The following is a 15,287-nucleotide window of genomic DNA, read 5'->3' as shown; positions in this document are numbered from 1 at the left end:
CTTGTAATGCCGTTTGGTTTAACAAATGCACCTGTGGTATTTATGGATTTAATGAATAGAATTTTCAGATCGTATATGGATAGATTTGTGGTGGTATTTATTGATGATATTCTGATATATTCTCGAGATGAAACTGAGCATACTGATCATTTGAGAATTTTTTTGGAAAGTCTGCGTGAGCAACAATTGTATGCTAAATTTAGCAAATGTGAATTTTGGCTTCGAGAAGTTGGTTTTCTTAGACATATAGTATCTGCTGAGGGCATTACAGTGGATCCGAATAAAATTTCAGCAATTTTTAATTAGAAACTAGAAGCCAAAGTTTTTCTGGGATTAGTCGGTTACTATCGAAGATTTGTAAAAGAGCTTTTGATGATAGCTTCTCCGATAACACATTTGTTGCAGAAAGATGTAAAATTTGAATGGACTGATAAATGTCAGCAAGGTTTTGACCAGTTGAAAGCCCTATTGATTGAAGCATTAGTTCTAGTTCAGCCTGAATTGGGTAAAGAATTTGTGATTTACAATGATGCATCATTGAATGGTTTAGGTTGTGTCATGCAACAAGGTAAAGTAAGAGCATATGCTTCTAGACAGCATAAACCACATGAAAAGAATTACCCGATACATGACTTAGAATTGGCAGCTATTGCTTTTGCATTGAAAATCTAGCGACACTATCTGTTTGGTGAAAAATGTCATATATATACTGATCATAAAAGGTTAAAGTATCTAATGCCGCAAAAAGATTTGAATCTGAGACAGCACAGATGGCTTGAATTGTTAAAAGACTATGATTTGGTTATCAAATACCATTTGGGAAAAGCAAATGTAGTTGCAGTTACTCTGAGTAGAAAGTCTTTGTTTGTTTTACGAGCAATGAATACCCAATTGTCATTGTCTGATGATGGCTCAATAATAGCTGAGTTAAAAGTCAAGCCAACATCTCTACAGCAGATTTGTGAAGTTCAGAAAAGTGATAAAGAGTTGTAATCTAAACGAGTACAGTGTGAATTGACTTCTGATTCAGAATTTCAAATTGGACCCGATGATTATCTATTATTTCGAGGTAGAGTATGTATACCAAATAATTCAAAGCTTATACAGAAGATTTTGCACAAAGCTCATAATGGTATTATGTCTATACATCCAAGAAGTAATAAAATATATAACGATTTGAAAAACATGTACTGTGGCTTAGAATGAAACACGACATTTCTGAATTTGTATCTAGATGTTTGATATGTTAGCAAGTTAAAGCTGAACATCAGGTACCTTTGGGATTATTACAGCCAGTCACAATACCGAAATGGAAATGGGAAAGAGTTACTATGGACTTTGTATTGGGGTTACCCTTATCCCCGAAAAAGAAAGATGCCATTTCTCTCTGGACAGATTGTTTGACAAAGTCTGCACACTTTATTCCGGTACGTATGGATTTCTCTCTGGATAGATTAGTAGAGTTGTATGTTTCAGAAATTGTTAGATTACATGTACCAGTTCCTATTATTTCTGATAGAGATTTGCAATTCACATCCCTATTCTAGAACAAGTTACAAGAAACTCTAGGTACACAATTATATTTTAGTCAATCTGAACGTGTGATACAGATTCTAGAAGATATACTTAGGTGCTGTGTTCTAGAATTCGAAGGCAATTGAGAGAAATATCTGTCTGTAATCGAATTCGCATATAATAATAGCTATTAGTCAAGCATTAAAATGGCACTGTACGAAGTCTATGTGGTCATAAATATAAAACTCTATTGTATTGGATTGAGCTCAGTGAGAAAAACATACATGGGGTTGATTTGATCTGGGAAACCGAAGAAATAGTGAAAGTGATCCGAGATAGTTTAAAAGCAGCTTCTGATCGTCAGAAATCTTATGCAGATCTTAAACGAAAAGAAATAAAGTTTCAAGTTGGAGACAATGTATTCTTGAAAGTTTCGCCTTGGAAGAAAGTTCTCTGGTTTGGTCGTAAAGGAAAATTGAGTCCGCAATTTATCGAGCCATATGAAATTACTGAAAGAATCGAACCAGTTGTGTACCAATTGACTTTACCACAGAATTGAAAAGATTCACAATGTATTTCACTTGTCTATGTTACGGCGATATCGGTCAGATCCTTTACATGTTATCTCTCCGAAAGATGTTGAAATTCAGCCTCATATGACGTACGGTGAGGAACTGATCAAAATTCTAGCACGTGAGATGAAAAATTTGAGAAATAAAAAGGTAGCTCTAGTAAAAGTCCATTGGCAACGACACACTATAGAAGAAGCTACCTGGGAACTTGAGAAAACAATGAGAAAGCAATATTTGAACCTCTTTACTGGTAAGATTTTCGATGACGAAAAATTTTAAAGGGGAGAGTTGTAACAGACCATTTTCAGTGAAATCAGAATAGTGGATTCGGGACCACAAATCTGAGTCTGAAAAGAAAATTATTTTAATATTATTTCATAGTTTGCATTATGATTGAAATATCGTATGAAAAATTCGTAAAGAAATTGTACCACTTACATGTTTAATTTAATAGAAAGGACCAAATTGCATAAAGTGCAAAAGTTAGATTCTAGTAGATATACGTATCAAACAGCTATGGAATTGAAAATTTGAGGTCCTTATATGGTAAATAGACCAATTAGTGGAGTTGGTAGATAAGTGTGATGATTCATCATTGGAAATTTAAGAAAAGAAAATGACTAAACTGAAAAGAGAAATAATTAAAGATGATAAAATCTTAAATCATCTTATTTCATCATCTTTCCCAAATCAAAATCTATGAAAACCCTAGCTATGGAATTTGTGTTTTGAGCAAACTTATTTGGCTCAATTAGGTATGTTTTCTTGTCCCGTTTTTAGTAATTTTTCTATTTTCGATATCGTAATAACTTAATCTAGCTATCTCGGGTTTTAATTTGTAAATTCTCAAAGTGTTAGGGTTTTCCATGTATGAGTATGTATGAGTTATGAAGTTTTATGGTAGAAAATGAATGTTGTTGATAGATAAACAACTTTTGTAAAGGGAATTTTGATGAAATTATGATTTAGGGACTATATTGAAAAGATGTAAAATCTAGGGAAAAATTCTAAATTTTGTGAAATACATGGGCTGCTATTGCTACATGTAAAAATCTGCTATGCTTGGAATAAGGATTAAATTGTATGAATTTCATTTTCCGAGCCTAGGGACGAAATTATAATTAATTAAAAGTATAAAGACAAAATGGTAGTTTTGCCTAAGGTGTGAATTGGATTGAATTGAGAATGAATTGTATTAAATTAATGTTAAATTCATTCATATAGATCCGGATAGACCAAATACGGAGTTAGATCAAGAAAAAGAAAAAGTGTTGGATTAGTAGATTTTGCATACACGAACAATTATCAAGGTAAGTTCATGTAACTAAATTGTATATTTATATGATTGAATGAAATGTTGTGTATGTGAATTGTGTAATTACCATGTATGAAAATAAATCACATATCCGCAACTATCTAACAAATATTAAGTCTCATTTGAATAAATGAGAATCAATGGATACAGGGTTTCCGAATTGGTTATGGTCCTGCATGTGTTGTGGACGCACCACAGCTCGAAAAAACGTCTCATTATTAGCTCTCATGAGCTTCCTATTATATGGTTCTTGCGAGCTTCCCGCTAATAGCTCTTTGGAGCATCCTGATTGGTTGTGATCCTACATGTGTTGTGGACACACCGTAGCTCTTATGAGCATCCCGATATATGACTCTTCGGAGCTTCCCGGTTAAAGGCTCTTTCATGAGCTTCCCAATTAATTGGCTCTCCAGAGCTTCCTGATATTGGCTCGCTTGAACCTTCCTAATATTGGCTCGTATGAGCTTCCCATTAATGACTTTCTGGAGCTTCCGGTTACATGGCTCACATGAGCTTCCCGTTTATGTGCTCTTATAGGCATTCCCGAAAATAAATTGACGGATGATACATGAATTGACAGATTAAAGATTTGTACACTTCGTGTGTACTACCCATGTATCCATCTTATAAGGAATAATTCAACGGGCAAAGTTCTTATATGAGATAATATGAATTCGTGACGAATTATTAAGGAAATATACTTGAAATACATTAATATAATTTGTAAATGTTATATGGAATATATACGTATATGGAAATTTTGATTAATATTGAGCTCAAGCATGTTTCTTGATATTCATGTGAATTACATGACTAACATGCTTGATGAGGATATGTGTTTAGGCATTTGGCCAAATTGGTTTGAGCATGTTTATTTGCTTACCTTAAATGTGAATTAACTGGTAAGTTAAATTCAATGTTATACGAACTTACTAAGCTCTAAAGCTTACTCTATTTTATTTTCCTCTGTTCTATAGTAATTTGGAGGCTCGTTGGGTTAGAAGCTTGGCGAAGATATCATCATACTATCCATCGGCCCATTTCGGTACAAATATAAAACTAATTTTAGTTATAATGACATGTATAGGTTAATTGGCCAATGTTGGCATATAAATGTTTTGGCTGTAAATAGCCATTAGAATGGCTTATGATTAATATGTTTTGATGTATATATATAAGTAGATTTATCATGCTTGGAATATGAGTTGATTATGCATATATGCACTTTGTATGTAAGTAAATATGAGTATTAGGATGGCATAATGATAAATTGTCATTTGAGGTGCTTAAGAGCACATTGGTTGTATGTGGTAGAAGTAGTATATCATGTTTAACATATGATTTTAGTATGTTTTGAGTGCTTTCATATGGTTTGTAAATGTGTAATTTATTGTGATAGGTTGATGTCAAAAATTGAGTGAGAAATATGGCTTAGAAATTATCTTATTTCATCCACACGGGCGTGTGTCTCATCTGTGTGTAACACACGGCCTAGTACAAGGGCGTGTGACTTGGCCATGTGTTCCCTGCATCTTTAAAATTTCAAAACAAAATACTCAGAATTGATCACACGGCCTGGCACACGGGCGTGTGGCTTGGTCGTGTGACCCCTGCACCTATTTAATGCAAATCATCATGTTCACACGGCCGTGTGACTTGGACGTGTGACCCAAGTTAGAGAGTTACACCGGTATAGACACAGGCTGGGACACAGCCGCGTGCCCTATTTCGAATGCCCACATGGCCTGAGACACGGACGTGTCTCTTGGCCGTGTGAGCCGCACGGCTTGACTGACAGGCGTGTGTCCCCTACACATTGGAAAGATTTTGAGTTTTTACCAAAAAATTCTCTAAGTACCCGATTTAGTCTCGACTTGTTTCTAATGTATGTTTGGGCATCGATGGCTCATACAAGGATCATTATGATAGAATTTTGGTATGAATGCTATGTGATTTGAAATGTTTATTTATTTGATCTGTAAATTCTAGTAATGCTCTGTAACCCTGTTCCGGCAACATTTATGGGTTAAGGGTGTTACACATATTTTTGGCCTAGTCCCTAGGCTCGAAAAATGACTTTCATGCAATTTAGTCCTTATTTAGGCCTAGTCAATTTTTATACATATTAATTGTAGCCCACATAATTCACAATTTTATAATTTTATCATAAATTTATCATCATTTTCAATTTAATCCCTAATTGATAATTTCATCAAAATTCTCTTTACAAAAGTTGTTTATCTAACAACAACCTTTTATTTTCTATCTTAAAACTTCAAAATTCAAGCATACTCATCAATGGAAAAGCCCTAATACTTTAACAGTTTTGTAAATTAATCCTCGAGCTAGCTAGATTAAGTTACTACGATCTCGAAAACATAGAAATCATTAAAAACGGGACAATAATACTTACCTAAATAAGTAAAATAAGTTTTCTAAAACTCAAACTTCCACGGCTAGGTTTTTCTTTTATTTTTGATGGATGATGATGAAAATGATAATAGTTTATTTTATTTTATTTTATTTATTTATCATCATTTTATCATTAATTTTCCAAAGTTAACCTTAATAGTTTATTAAATTTCTAATGATGAATAATCATTCTTATCCACTAACTACTCTAAATGGTCTATTTACGATAAAAGGGTCTCCAATTTCAAATTCTATAGTTATTTAATACTAACACTATTAGAACTCAACTTTTGGACTTAATGCAATTTAGTCCTTTTTTATCAAATTAGGTATGTAAATGGTAAAATTTCCTAGCGAAGTTTTTATACTGTATTTCTATCATATAGTACACCATATAATAATAAAATAATTTTTTCTCTGACTTCAGATTTGTGGTCCCGAAACCACTGTTCCGATTTCACTGAAAACGGTTTGTTACAACAACCCCCAATTATTTCTATGTTTTCCTCTCTTGTTAATCCCGTGGATCTTCCCCAACTGCATTGGCAGAGCTGGGATATACTGGATGCAACCAAATTGCCAGAGTACTCGATCCCCGTTATACCACTCGACTGTCTGAAAATTGATAATTGGTGCGTTAATGCACCACAGGTGTGAATGAATGTGGACAGACAAGGGTATAATAGCTACAATTTTCGGTCTTTGATACGACATCCAAATGAACTACACGATTAATAACATGGTTAAAATTTAACATGGTTCGAGTAACATATACAAAGTAATTACATGTCACGAATATTGGAATAGCTTACCTCTTCCCCGGCATGTTGTTCAATCATCAGACAATATGTTGGGACAGTGTATGACCTCCCGATACCCGGATTTGTACTCCATCTACTAAAATAAATTACATGTTAGAATAGTATCATTCGAATAGTCTCGTTAGAAAAAAATTCAATTAATTGCTATAACAAGTAAAATTTTATCACATGTTCACCAGTGGAAATACGTATGCTTGGTGCCTAACCGATGCCAAGAATGGCATTCGGTAAAGAGCCTAAGATTGCAGCAATATGAGGCATCTACCTATGTCTATGGCATCAGGCTTTGTCATCCGAAAAAGCTCACGATACAACATAGCCAGAACTGTGGAACCCCAACTAAACGAGCAAACATTCTGCAAATAAGTTAATAGGGGTAAATACATCAAATGAACCCTGTTGTTGTTTGCATCCAGCATCAGTACATCCCCTATAATATACATAATGTATGCTCAAGCTGCGCACATCACCTCCTGCTCAGTGGCATTAATTGATAAATGTTCAAAATTGGCTTTCAGCCATGAAAATCTCAAAATTGTAAATTTGGACTCAGCATCATTGGGCAAGACTCCTAATAGGCTATAACAAAGGGCAACTGACTCAGGTATTATACTTACGCCCGTTACAACACTCCCGTCGATTGGGAGCCCAACTTGCAATGCAACATCCTCCAGCGTGATAGTGCACTCCCCACACGGCAAATGAAAAGTGTGGGCCTCCGGACGCTAACGCTTGACCAATGAGGATATTAAATCGAACCCCAAATCAAACGTTTGGATCAATGTTGCTAACCCAAATCTGGCTAACTCCAAGTATGCCATCAGTCATTCATCCAGGAGATATCCTAAACTATTCACCCGACCCCTCAATGCGCGGTACGGGTCTTGACACTATTAAATTATAGAAAATAGTTATTATAATATAATTTATTTTCGTAAATGACGTAGAACTTTTTTTAAGGGAACCCGTGATTAACAAATAACAATATATTACCATATTATTAACTGTGTTCGATACATGATCATCGTTCTTAATCAATGAACCCATTTCGATACCTACAATTTCAAAACAAATTTCGATAATTAATTTCTAAGTTTTATGCTTTTAAATATTTATCAAAATACCTAAATTTTATATATTGCTTTTAATTACAAAAATACCAAACAGTTTTGTCCACATCATATTTTTTGCTATACTACATTAACAAAATAAATATATCTTATAAATTCCAATTCAAACTCCAACTCAATGGTCCCATTCACAAATTTCATCTCAATGGTCTAATATTTTACCTACATAAAAATAAAAAATAATATTAAAATAATAAAATAACATGCCAATATAAAATATAACAAAAACATAATATAAATTATCTCAATATAATAAATACGAATATTGTTATGATTATTTTAAAATGATAATAAGTAAACTGTGTTGGTTTAAAATATAATATATATATATATATATATAATAACTTGGCAACTTAATTATTGTCAAAAAAATTTCCATAGAAGGATTCAAGAAATTTCATTTATAATATTTATAAAAAATAAAATTTAAAAACATAAACTCTTATTCCCAATTATAAAATCTAAAAAATTAGAACATGTGAATTATTATTCCTAATTTATCTCATAAATTCCAACTCAATGTCCTATTCACAAATTCCATCTCAATGGTCACATCTTTTACCTACATAAAAATAAAAAAAATTATATTAAAATAATAAAATAACATGCCAAATAAATTACATAAAAATAAATCTAATAAACCTAAAACACACATAACAAATAAATTACATAAAAATAAAACATTCTTTATACATAACATAAATAGGCTTTTTACTTCAATAAACATTAAAAAAACTTATGAATGAATGAAAATATAAAATAAATACAAACATACATTAATAGTTCTTTTAACCAAATAATACCTTACAAAAATAAAATTAAAAATTAAATCCAAATAAATCAACAATAACAACAAAAACAAATTAACATTTATTAAAAAAATTACCTTTTATGATTTTTTTTAACACCAAATCTTTTTAAACCCTAAACATAATTCTTTCTTCCCTTTCTCCTTCTCTTTTTAATTTTTTTCCTTATCTTTCTCCTTCCCTCTCTCTATTCTTCTTCTTCTTCTTCTTCTTTTTCTTCTTCTTCTTCTTCTTCTTCTTCTTCTTCTTCTTCTTCTTCTTCTTCTTCTTCTCCTTCTTCTTCCGACTAAAATGAGATATTGGGGACCTTATAATGGTCCCAAAACACAAGTTACGGGTATAGTCCCGTCCTATTGCTGCCACCGGTGCAGGAGTCAGAGGTGTGTCACTTATGAGGTGGGCATCACCAACCTGGTGCCTCCTGTCAAATAGGCATGACCAGTGGGTATGCCGCCTTTCTCTTAGGCTTCACCAGTCCTCTTGTCCCATCAATGACAACGGGTCGACAGTGGGTCTGGGTGGGTCATGTTTTGGTCATATATGGGTTGTAATTGACCCGTATTACTTTTGTTGTCGCATATTTAGATGGCATTTCCCATTTTATATATATATATTCTTTTTGTAGTCAAACATGTCAGATTTTTAGGGTGGTGCACTTGCTTGGTTTTACACATCAATAATTGGCGATCACCTTCAGCAACTGGCATTAACAATACAAGTTGGCTCTCATTGCCCAGTTCTTCTACTTACTCCGTTGCATCACTCAAGCCTAACACCCCACAAATAGTGCATTATTCTCCGTGACTTTATCTTGCTTACTACCAAATTTTTCGAATTCAGTGACACACTGCCAACCACTGTCCATCATTCTGTCTGGTTCCAATTGTGTCATCCAACAACTCCAGTGCTCAAATATCAACCTCTTAATGGCAGCCAAAAGCTAATTTTGCTACCAATACTTCTACCACACCATGGATTTTGGACAACAACGCTTCTCACCATGTTACTTCTGACTTGAACAATCTATCACTTCATGCACCATACCCAGGCTCCAACGATATTATGATTGGAGATGCCACTACTTTTCTAATCACTCATACTGGTTCCACATCTCTCCAAACTTTTGATGCTCAATTTACCTTAAATAATGTTCTTTCTGTTCTACATATGAAAAGAACTTAATTTCAATTTCCCAATTTTGCATCTCTAACAATGTTTCTATTGAATTCTTACCTCATTTTTTTTCTTATGAAGGAACTTCGTATGGGGCCAACGCTTTTGACGATTCAAACTAAGGATAGTGTATATGAGTGACCAACCTCTTCCCCAACTTCCTCCCCCTTTGCTTTTTCTAGTGTCAAGACCACTTCAACCGAGTGACATCATCAATCGGGACACTTTGCCTTTCTTATCTTACAACATGTTTTCTCTAGGTTCAACTTAGATTTATCATATTTCTTAGTTTCACCTTTTTCATATAATGCATGTCATTGTAACAAGAGTCATAAGCTTTCATTCTCTACGTCTACTTTAGTTTCCAATCGACCACTTCAAATAGGTTTTTCTAATGCTTGGACCTCACAAGTTATTTCCCATGATAACTTTAAATATTAAGTTATTTGTATTGATCATTTTACCAAGTATATTTGGTTTTGGCCCTTCAAACAAAAATCGAAAGTAAAAGAGATTTTCATCAAATTTAAAGTAATCGTGGAAAACCATTTTGATCAAAAAATCAAAACAATGTATCCGTGTAACACCCTTCACCCATCCTCGTCATCGGAGTCAAGTTATGGGATGCTACAACAAATAATTGAACAGCTACATGGGATTTTAAATCAAGAATTCATTTAAACATTCCATAATTCTTATACATTCACAAAAAATAATGCTATGCAAACAAAATTCAGTTTAAATTGAGCTTACAAAAGCTCTAAAATATACCCGGAATCAATCAAGGGCTATTTTGAAACTTTTACAAAAAGAAGGGTAATAGTGTAAAGTAGGGGTCACAAAGTCGTGTGTCAGTCGTGTAATAAGCTGAAATCGTATGACATTGGAGTCACATGGTTGTGTATCCAGGTCGTGTAACTGACTGTGATCATGTGGATCAAAGTGTAAAAATTCAACAAAAGTCACGCGACCATATGGTTGGACCGTGTAACTGACTAAGACCATGTGAAAAGTGAAGTGACCAAATCTACAGTACTCACACGAGTATATGACCAGCTCTTATGACAAACTAAAACCATGTGTACAAATTCCCCCTAAATTCTAGTGAGCACACGGTCGTGTCACCTGCCCATGCGTGACACATAACCGTGTGTCAACCTATGTAATGCAAATCCAACTTCTAAAAATGACCAAGAATGCATCTTTCATCCAACATAAACATGTCCAGAACTTGCACATTTCCAAGCCAAAACATAAATTACAACAACTCCCTAAGTATACAACCAATATGCCACATTTGGCACCAACACAAACATCAAACATAAGTCATCACAAATCATACCTAACCCTTAATCATTTCATACCGTAAGGTAGATTATATGCATATCATCTTCTAAGCTTTGCCATTCACATTTGCATTACTATATACCACAACTTTGCAAACAACCAGTCCAGTCCAATTGTTTTTGTTTTGTTTTATTTCAATAAGATTTCTCTTTTAAATTTTTTTCCATTGTTTATGAGTAGTTAGATTTAAATTAGCTTTAGGAAGATAATTAATTCAATGTTTGCATCGTGAGACTTGAATTCATACTTATATTTTTCATTTTAGTATTCGTTAATTCTCTAATTATGAGATAAATTCAATCATCTCACAACGTTATTTTAGCATCAAATTGAAAAGAGCGCCTATCATTTCAATGTTGGACGACATACAATTGGTGAATTGATATGATCCATAATTATAGTATTTTTTCCACCAAAAAATAAATTGATGTGACCAATTGAGTAAGTGGTTGGATCTATTAAAGGAGTTAACAATCAAGTTTAAACAATTCGTATAGTTGAGGTCATTGATTTGAGTCGGGTTCTTCTAGTTCGCAAGGTTGTCAAGGAATTAAATCATGGATGTTGCTTTGAAGGTTATTTACTTGGTAAGGGTTAGCTGTTAGGTTGTTCATGCAATTAATTTACCACTATAGAAGAACTAAGAGGTTTGAGATTGTTTCTCGATTTCTATAATCGACTTATCGATTGGAAGAGAAAATTCATTATCAAGGATCAACTTAACGCTGGAGTCAAAATCAAGCCCAAAGCTAGAGTTACCGTTTTACCGGTTTATTCCATTTTATTTATTTTTACTTCATATTTATTTTTATTTGATTTCTATTCTTTTCAAATTTCTTCCCCCTTTGTTTTTTGTACATGTTGACGCGAGTCGTGGGCACGAAAGTTGTTCGCGATACATATTTGGTTAGATTACTCTCTGTAGAATCGAGCACAATCCTCATACTATAAATTAATTTTGGTTTTGAAACTTAAGATTTATTTTTAATAAATTTGATACTGTAAATGCTTATATAGCATAATTTAATTAGAAAGGATTATATCCATGTAGTAGGAATGACATACCTAATAAGTAATTTTACTTAAATGTTAATGTATTGATGAATTATTTTTCTATATCCACGAGTCGTATTATGATCTCTTTTACTTACAATTATTTTAAAACACGGGCTAAAACGCGTCTCTAGGGGAGCAATTATGCCACATCAACAAAACCTTAAACCTTAAACTAATCGTAGGAGGGATCGCACGAGGCACCATCGGGGAGCTCTTCTCATTACCAATCCCCATCGCCTTATGGGATTCAAACACCTCCGCATTCTTTATTCTATCAAGGTGGGTCATCCTCCCAACACCCACAACCACAACCCCCGCCGGAAGTTGAACCAATGAGAAATCCAGCGCGTAACTGTCGACGACACCCATGTGGCACTGATTCTGATCGACACCAATATTGATTTTTTTATAATATATTTGTACAAATTGTTTTTATATTGTTTCATTTAATAAAATGAAAATTATTTTTAATATTTTAATAGTAATTTATTTTATATTTTTAATAAAATAGAAGTTCTTTTGAATAAGGCAATATTTTTAATATTTTTATATTTATAATAAAAGAGAAATAATGCAACATAGTTTTATTACAGCAACTATCAACTATTTTGATTTGGACATGATCGAATTGTATGACCTGGGTTCCTACACCATCCGCACAACTTCTGTTGGTTCGTTCTTTCCCGGATATCCATATTGTTACATGTTTTACTCGAGCAAGGTTGACCTTTTGGTTTGCAACGCAATTCTTTATCTGGTAACAACTTAAACAGAGCAAGCGATATAGACGGCCACTTACGTTCATTTGAGACCGGTGGGAATACGTGTCTCCACACATTGTACATGTATTCTATTTTGTACACTTCGTCAACATATCTCATGGGATCTAAACGGAGATTCTGACAAGAGCGCATGAACAACGAAGTGCGTCAAACGTCCCACAGTTGCAAGTCCTATTTCTCAGGTGTATATGATATTGCTCACCTGTAATACCTTGGTTCGGTCTGTCAAACTCCGTCACACGAAACCATAGGCTGTCGCAATCGTGACACACTGTGTGCTTGGTATTGGCCCGCGCCTTCTCCTTGTTAGTTTCTTGCAATACCTTCCAGCACCACACATGGCCTCCCTGTATTTGGCCTTTTATAACTCGCTGCTCGCTTTGGAAATAGTGCCGCTAAACGAAAATATGTCTCTCGCACAACTAAGGTTATCGGCAAATGACACGTTCCTTTTAGAATATAATTTATGCATTCAGCCAAGTTTGAGTTCATATGACTATATCGTAGGCCGCCGTCATATGCTTGTGTCCACTATTCAAAAGGTATGTTACAGAGGTAGTCTGTGTCTTGTTCGCTAACTAAACGCAAAATCATCAATATCTCATGAAAACGGTCCTTATTGATCTCGTACCCTGCCAATATAAGTTGATAGCGAAAATTACATACCACTCTTCCATTCAGAAAAAATTGAATATTACAAACAAAATTATATTAATGGAGATTAAATACCCATGTTGGTCACTTGTTGTCATTCAGTGGTAGACCGATATTGCCCGTAGTAGTTGGACGCAACGTGCCTTAGACAATACCAATGGTGTGTGCGATCCCATAGGCTTCCCTGTCACTCAATTACGGCTAGTATTCCAGTGCCCCGATCCGATATAACACAAATATCAAGTTGGGGGCAGACATGCTTCCTTAACCTAGAAAAAAAGAAATCTCAATCATCACCTGACTCTCCCGGTGTTATTGCAAAAGTAATTGGAAGGATTCTCCCACCGCCATCCTGTGCCACAGCTAGCAATAATCGATGGGTATATCTACCATACATAAAGGTACTGTCAATTTGTACTAATGGCTTGTAGTACACAAATGCGTCCCAACATTACTTAAAGCTCCAAAATAGACGCTTGAACACTTGGCATCCACGGAGCAATCGGTCGTTGTAGTACGCAGGTGTCATTTCAAGGTCTATTATGCAACCTAGGACGTACCTCTCCAGCACCTGACACCACTGTAACACCTCATTATATAAAGCGTTCCACCCACTATGCATCTTTTTCAACGCCTTTTGCTTAGCTATCCAAGCCTTGTAGTAAGAGATCGTGTACCTCAATTGGCTACGAATATTGGCAATTAAGACCGACAAAGAAATCCTGAGATCCGCCTTCACCGTCGGTAGTATTAAGCTAGCTAACATATATGAATCCATCTTGGGATGATCTTGTGAAACACCTGTCAACGAAGTACGTTAAATAATGTAACATTACGTAATAACAATATTATTCAAAAACCCTAAACACCCAATGATATTATACCGGCAACACATATATGTAGACCTTTATACTTTTTTTATCTCCCATAAGCTTGTCTTTTTCCTAACCGAAGCCATGATTTTCCATGAACATATACTATTTTGCACTACACACTTGGCCTCGAACTCCTCGGATTTAGATTTAACCACGTTGTAGTTAACCTCATTCATGATGCTATGTTGTTTCAATGCACCAAGAAAACTATCCTTACTGGAAAACTCTTACCAACTTCCAATTCACCCAAACCTAGTGATGATCTTGTACGGTCACGCCTTCTGTGTGGTAGATCTGGAAACTCCAACGCATCATCTGCCGATAGGTCGACATTATGCATGTGGGCTGGAGGCGAGTACGCCCTGAATCACGGATATTCTTCTTCTTCATCTGAACCCCTTCAACATCTTTAGGTCCGGTTGGAACAGGCTCTGGTTTAAAAAATAATGCAACTTCTGCACCATCGGGGCCGAGCTCTTGAGGTGGATCCACATCAGACTCATCATCCAACCCACCATCATCTACAACGTACGAGGTACCCTCGCCGGTGGACATCGTAGGGAGTACATCATCCCTTCTTGTGGACGTTTCCTAACATCCCCAATCAGATGTGGATTGTCAACCACTAGAAGTTGATGTCATTCCCTAGTACGTATTTCCAGCATCGAACATCGACCCACCGAGGTGCATGTCCCATCTACTAACCGAGTGTTGTGCAAGGGTTGTGTATTTCATACTGCTACCAAATACGAGCACTTCCGTGTTTTGCCTCCCACTAACGGAGTGTCAGGCAGGGGTCGTGTATTCCTCTCAAACAGCAGTAGAT

This window comes from Gossypium raimondii, chromosome 10, assembly GCF_025698545.1.
Source record: "Gossypium raimondii isolate GPD5lz chromosome 10, ASM2569854v1, whole genome shotgun sequence".
Taxonomy (NCBI): Eukaryota; Viridiplantae; Streptophyta; class Magnoliopsida; order Malvales; family Malvaceae; genus Gossypium; species Gossypium raimondii.
This window is presented reverse-complemented; position numbering follows the sequence as displayed.